Source organism: Sarcophilus harrisii, chromosome 4, assembly GCF_902635505.1.
Source record: "Sarcophilus harrisii chromosome 4, mSarHar1.11, whole genome shotgun sequence".
Lineage (NCBI taxonomy): Eukaryota > Metazoa > Chordata > Mammalia > Dasyuromorphia > Dasyuridae > Sarcophilus > Sarcophilus harrisii.
In genome coordinates, this window is record NC_045429.1 from 180,048,667 (window position 1) to 180,055,707 (window position 7,041).

General features: G+C 36.5%; 1 pseudogene; it reads left to right on the forward strand.

Moving 5' to 3' along the window:
* The first annotated feature begins 1,861 nt into the window (after positions 1 to 1,861).
* On the forward strand, positions 1,862 to 2,594 carry LOC100914057 (annotated as a pseudogene).
* Positions 2,595 to 7,041: the final 4,447 nt, after the last annotated feature.

Consider the following 7,041-nt stretch of genomic DNA (forward strand, 5'->3'; position numbering starts at 1 on the left):
GCAAGTACCTGGTTCAGTTCACTTGGTAGTCACAAGAAACGGGGATTTTGAGCATGTCTGAAAACGTAATGGATGGATTTCTGCTGCAGCAAATTGGTTGCTTCTGGCTCTCAGGACCCTGGGAAATAGGGGGTTTTCCAAAAATCTAAACAGTTATTGATATCAAAATCATAAATCTATCAGTGAACACCTGTTATTTGCCAGAAGGCGAGATCATCCAGAAGTATATTTTTTATACCAAGTTTAGGACACAGACTACTTACTGGCCCTGACCTCCTAGAAACATAATGTCTCCCAATATTTAGACACCCAAAGGAGAGAACTTTTGCCTTTCTTTGTATTTCCAGCATTTAACATGGTGTCTAGCACATATGCTTTAAAAGTTCAATCATGTTGAACTCTTCATGACTCCATTTGGGGTCCATTGGCAAAGATACTAGAGTGCTTTGCCATTCCTTCTCCAGCTCATTTTACACTGAGGAAACTGAGGCAAACTGGGTTAAATGACTCACCCAAGGTCACACAGCCAGTAAATGTTTAAGGGCTGATTTGAACTCAGATCTTCCTAACTCCAACCCAGGTGCTCTATCCATTGTGCCATCTAAACATCTCTGTGGCACATATTAGGCAGCTAATAACTAACTTATTGACTTAATTAACTGCTGATGTACAATTACAAAAGTCTCTCCGGAAACAGTTGAACTCATGCATTAACTAAGTAAAATGGCATTCCTTAGGAGTCAGGTTATGATAGGTAGTAGTCTATTAGAAAATCAAACAGCATTCCAGGATGTACATTTGAACCCTCAGTTTGGGACACTGTCATCATCACGTGTTTATAAAGGCAAGCATGATTTCTAATATACCATATCCTTTTAACAAAAGAAATACCCATCTTATTAGATGGACTGTTGAATTACCCAACCTATAATAGGCAACTCTGAACAAAGAGTGATTATAGGAACCTATGTCATCTCTTCAAAAGCAATGAGGTCACAGTAAAAGATAATCAACTGTTTTTCAAAACCAATATAGCAAGTGGGTGCTCTGGAGAATTTAGAGCGCCAAACACCTAATAGTAGTGTTACCTCTTGAAACCTTCAAAAGGATCCACTTAGCCTAGTTTTTATAGACAGCAAGTTCCAAAAACATGGGTTTTATAGAATCATAACGATTCAGGAAAACTAGTAGAAAGTCTAATTCGTATCTTCTAGGACTGTAGCCTGTTTTGCTTCCCACTTGAAAGAGGCAAACTTATAGATGGCTTTGTAAATGGGGGCCATCAGTATACCCATCAGGATACCTGAGGAATCCAGTAAATTCCAAGGCTTCCTTCATAGGTTATAACGAAGTAGTTTATTCTGGACTTCGCCTCAAATTCTCTAGTTGCTACTTCATTTGCTTGGAATTCCCCAAAACTTGCTTGAAATATTTGGGCTCTGGATTTTTTTATGGTTGATTTCCCCTGCTTTGTTTCTCATATGGGCATCATCTAAAAGTCTCTGCCATTGTGATCTCATCTGGCTGGTCAATATTATATCATCAAAGTATGATATACATAAATGTTCTCAGAAAAATAAATCTCTTTCAAGTCTCTATTCACCATAATGTGATAGTATGAGGGAAAGTTCAGATAGCCCTGGGGAATGACAGGCTAAAAGTCAGTTCTGTGACTCTCATTCTCTCCCCGGAGTATCTATTTAAACTAAAAGTAATATTTTCCCAAGCCACAATTATCCCAGCTCATTCCTGCATAGTGGCAGAGACCCACACCTAAAGACTGATGCAGATCTTTCTTAAATCTCACAAAAGCTATGCTTTTAATATTTTGGCGGGGGGAAATCAATGATCATTAGCAAATATGATTAAAAATAAAGGAATCACAGAGAAAATGATTAATCTATTTTTGAAGAAAGATTGGTATGATGTCAAGGCAGCAACTATATTTAATATACTGGTTATAAGAACTCAAGGAATGAAAAATTACATCTGTTACCCTAAAGAGTTATGTTTTTTAAATGTCCTGATCTTCAAAATGATGAGGTTGCTTTTTCTCTATCCAAGTGAATTACTAAAGATGTGTAAGCTAAAAATTGATTCATTCCCATGGTATGAATTTTACTTAGGACAAAATGTATTCTATAGTCAAAAAGTATCAGACCATGATTGAGGCCTGTGTTGATGTCAAAACTAGTGATGGCTCTTTGTTCTGTCTCTTTTGTGTTGATTTTACCAGGAACTACAATAACCACATCGGTAAGGCCACTAATGCCCAGCATCAACAGATCTATCAAATTCTCCAAAAAATGATGGAATCATGAGCCTGGAGGTGGAGACAAAAGTCTCAAAAGAAGTTGTCAATAAATTTATTGCAGACATCATTTAAAAAGACTTGACAATATATTTCCCTTCTCCATGATATATTTGTTCAAAAAGTTGAGATGTCCAAGATGCTCGAGTTTGAGTTGGAAAAGCAAATGTAATTATGTGAGGAAAGTGATGGTTCTGAAAACCCTTCAGGAGATAAAACAGGCACAAATATAGAAAGAGCTGAGGGATACCAGCCACTAGATCAAGTATCTGTCTTAAAATAAGAACTTTTAAAGATTGGAAAGCAAAAACATATCATTTAAAAAATAATAATGAAGTCTGAAGTTATTTGGGTGGATCTTTATTCAAAAAGTGAAATCTAATTGTCCCTGAGACAGACTGAGCATAGATTGTGGAAGACCTTGGGAAGAGGGCCTCCATAAATCCAATCTATCAAACCCATTTCCTTTAGGAATATCACCCCTTCCCTTCCAGATCCTCATTGGCTATTGGCTGCAATGGAGAGCCCTAAATGCTTAAATGCTTTTGGAAAACGAGAAGCCCCTAACATGTGAAAATCACCTGACTGGTGAACAATTAATAAGCAGGTATACTTTTTTTTTTTTTTAATGAAGAAGTGGACTAAAAGCCTTCAGTCTCTCTCCTGCAGAGAACTTGGCTTTTTCTTCAAACTTAGCTGCCAGGGCAGCTAGGTGCACAGTGGATAGAGCATCAGCCCTGAAGTCAGGAGAACCTGAGTTCAAATTTGGCCTAAGACACTTAACACTTCCTAGTGGTGTGACCCTAGGCAAGGAGAGAGAGAGAGAGAGAGAGAGAGAGAGAGAGAGAGAGAGAGAGAGAGAGAGAGAAAGAGAGAGAGAGAGAGAAAGAGAGAGAGAGAGACAGAGACAGAGAGATATATTAGGGAATAAAAAGGAAAAAAGCCTCAATCCTAATTTAATAATTTGTAATTAATATAATACTTTCTCTTGGAAGCAATGTACAACCAACCTCCCATTTCAGTCATATAAAAAGAGACAAAGAGCATTCCCTCTCCAGAGGTGCTAATAAATATAGTTAACTGTTAAAGTAAATTCTCAGAGTAGACTATGTCCTCAGTATTGTCTCTAGTAAATCAAGCCTTCGGGAACTATTAAATCAGGGTCTCTCCAAGTTTCTGTTTGAATTTTTCCTGTTACCACCCCAGCAACCTCCTTCCAAATTCTTGCTCCCTCAGGATAGGTAGTCAGCTTCTTACTCATTTGAGCACTTATAGAATAAGCTTGGAATTTAATTCTCCTTGGTGGAAGTTCCCCAATCTCTAGGCCAAACCTGTTCTCCTTCTGTCTCAAGAGCCCCTGGATCAGGGACTATAGGTTGGGTTCTTAGCTAGGATCCCTCAGTTCTCATTCCCATCAGGAAAGATCCCTTTATTTTCATGTCCATCAGTTTTGATAGCTGCTTCTGATGAAGTACAATGTCATGAAAGTGAAGATCATCTGGAAAGAATTTGCAGAATCAAACTATCTTCAAGCCAAGGGGCAAATCATTATTATAATGTTTTAACAAGGGGGCTAAGTTCCCTAGCAAAACTCATAACTTTTCCCTCATAAAATGGGACTTTTTAATAGGGAAGGACCCAGAATAAGATATGGTAACTGCTAATTGTGTGTCTTGGTAAGTCTACTGGTGGTTGTGGCTACCCTGTGTGTACAAGATAACCTCAGGAGTTTATATCTATAACTTAACATCCAGATTGTATAAGGTACTGTGGGCATCAGTACAAGATAGTTCTGTCTATCCAACAAAATTCTGGCAGTATAATTCTACAAGGGTCAGTTTGTTCCTCACTGGGGGCCCACTTAGATACTGGTTTATTGCCAGGGAAATGGGCTTTGTTGGCAGCCCTTCACCCAATCACTTCTAGACTTTCACTGTATGTTTCCTGAAATCTAAGACCTCTATCTCTAGCTGATATAAGTCTCAGCCCACTTTACTTTTAGTCTAATTATGCTGGTAGTACAACTTATGCAAAACAGTTAAAACAACAAGGAATATTGGACTTGACACTTTCTTAATTTTCCTAGGCAGCTTCTGCCAATATCATCTGAATTAATTCTTCTGTGTGTCCACAGATAGGACTCCCATATATGATCACAGGGACTTCAAAGAGCACAATAGAAGAACAGAACAAAACTGAGACTTAGGTGGGAATAAAATAAGGTTAGAATAAAAAGGCTGAAAAAGTAGACTGGGGTGAAGTTTTAAAGACCTTTGAATGCCAAACAGAAATTTATATTTGATTCCAGAGACAGTGAGGAATTATTGATTTTATTAAGTAGACAAGTGATTTGATCAGATTTATTCTTTAGGAAAATCAGTTTGATAATTGTGATGAGAACAGAATTTTCTCCTAGGCAACTAGCAATTCTATCTCAGAAGAAAAGATAGAAGATTGCTAGTTGTAGGATGAGTATATTAAGCCATTTGACTGAGGCTTCAACCTTCAAAGTTTTATGATAACATCAGTTCTCATTCAAGAACCAGGTAAGAAAGGAAATTTTGTCCCTGTAAATACTGGTTAGCAGATCCCCGAAGGCCTAAGTGAAGCTTATATTTAATGCCAATTCCTTTATCTCATTTCTAAATGATGGAAGTTCCTGCACAGTAAGGTTACCTAATAAAGCCAAGAGATTACCCTAGTGTGTAAGACCCTACTCTTAGAAAATGTCCTTTCTGATGCTGAAGGGACTATTTAGTGAAGGTCTGATCCAGAAATGATCTGGTTCATCAACAGTAGAATTCCCTAAGTCTCACAACTGGAGTAATAGAGAATAGTAGTGTAGCAGAAAAACAGGGAAGAGTCACAGGAAACTCTAAGTCACTTTGCAATAAAGAGAAAAGACCTTCAAAGTCATTCTCTGAGCAAGGACCAGAGCACTACATGCATTCTTGACAATCAAATCTCTGGGATCCCACCTTGATGGCATTTGGAAGTAGTGGCTGGTCTGGTACTCTTCACAATAATGTTTACGCTCAAGGTGTTTGTCATGAAATCACCAAATTTAGAAGTTAGAAAAAAACTAGATCATATAGTCCAACCTATAAACAAGAAAGGAATCCTCACTATAATACCCCCAAATGATTGTCTAGCCTGTGCTAGAAGTCCTCGAAGGAGAGAGAACCTATCAAATGTCTAGGCTGCCCAATATACTTTTGGAAAACTCTAATTTTATTATTTTTATGCTACTTTTTAGTTTTCATATTTTAAATTTTTATTTATTATTTATTCATTTAAATTTTATTTGCTTATTTTATTTTATTATGGAATAAAACAAGCAATTCCATAATACAGCATAAAATTTTTACCAAAAAAAGATTGCACATGAAACTACAATCTATTATGTACTCCTTGCTATTCCTTTTAAATATATGATAAAGTTATATATTTTTTCCCTTTTTTCTTTCTCCCACCACTCTAGAGATGGCTGCTATTAGACACAGATATATGTGTATGTGTATAAAATCATTCTATATATGCTTCAGTTTATCAGTTCTTTCTCCACAAAGCTCTAATTCTTGTTTTTTTCCTATCAAACTGTAATTTGCTTCTTTATAATTTCACCTGTTGCTCCTGCTTCTGTCTTCTGAAGTCAAACAAAACAAATGCAATCTATCTTCCATATGATAACTCTTCAAATAATATACTTAAAGACACCCTATCTCACCTCATACTATACTTATGTGTATATGAATCAAATTTCATGCTAGTGCAGTAGAAATTCAATTCCTGGAGGATCTCTACTGCATATCTTCTCCCACCACAAGAAATAACTGCTTTATTTAAAAAAAAAAAATGTTTAACACAGCATCTTGAATGTGGTACAAAAGGACAGTGACTGATCAAATGATTTCAATGATTACAGGGAACAAACTGTACAATTAGAAAAGTCTTTCTACCAATACTGCAATTTATTAGTTTTAGTATGGCCTAAGAAACTGAGAATGAGAAGTTAAGTGACTTAACCTAAAGTCACACAGCCGGTATATAAGAGAAGCCAGATCATCTTTCTAACAACCCACTCGGCACTGTCAATCACACATAGTAGATGTTTAATAAATACTTTCTGCTGTCAAAGAATATGGACAATTTTCAGATGACAAAATTAAAGCCATCTATAGTTATAAAAAATGTTCTAAATCACTATTCATTAGAGAAATTTAAATTCAAACAACTCTGAGATACCACCTCACATCTTTGAGATTGGCTAAGATAACAGGAAAGGATAATGATAAATGTTGGAGGAGGTATGAGAAAACTGGAACATTAATGCTTTGTTGTTGGATTTGTGAAATGATCCAACCATTCTGGAGAGCAGTTTGGAACTATGACTATAGTTTTAGGCCTAGGAACTAGGGCTATAAAACTATACATACCCTTTGACCCGGCAGTGCCATTACTGGGTCTGTATCCCAAGGAAATCATAAAGGAGGGGAAAGGACCCACATGTGCAAAAATGTTTGTAGCAGCTCTTTTTGTGGTAACAAAAAATTGTAGAATGAATAGAAGCCCATCAATTGAGGAATGGCTGAACAAGTTGTGTTAAATGAAGACAATAGAATATTATTGTTCTATTTTTTAAAAAAAAAATTATGAACAAGTTGATTTTAGAAAGGCCTGGAAAGATTTACAAGAACTGATACTGAGTGAAACAAGTAGAACCCAGAATA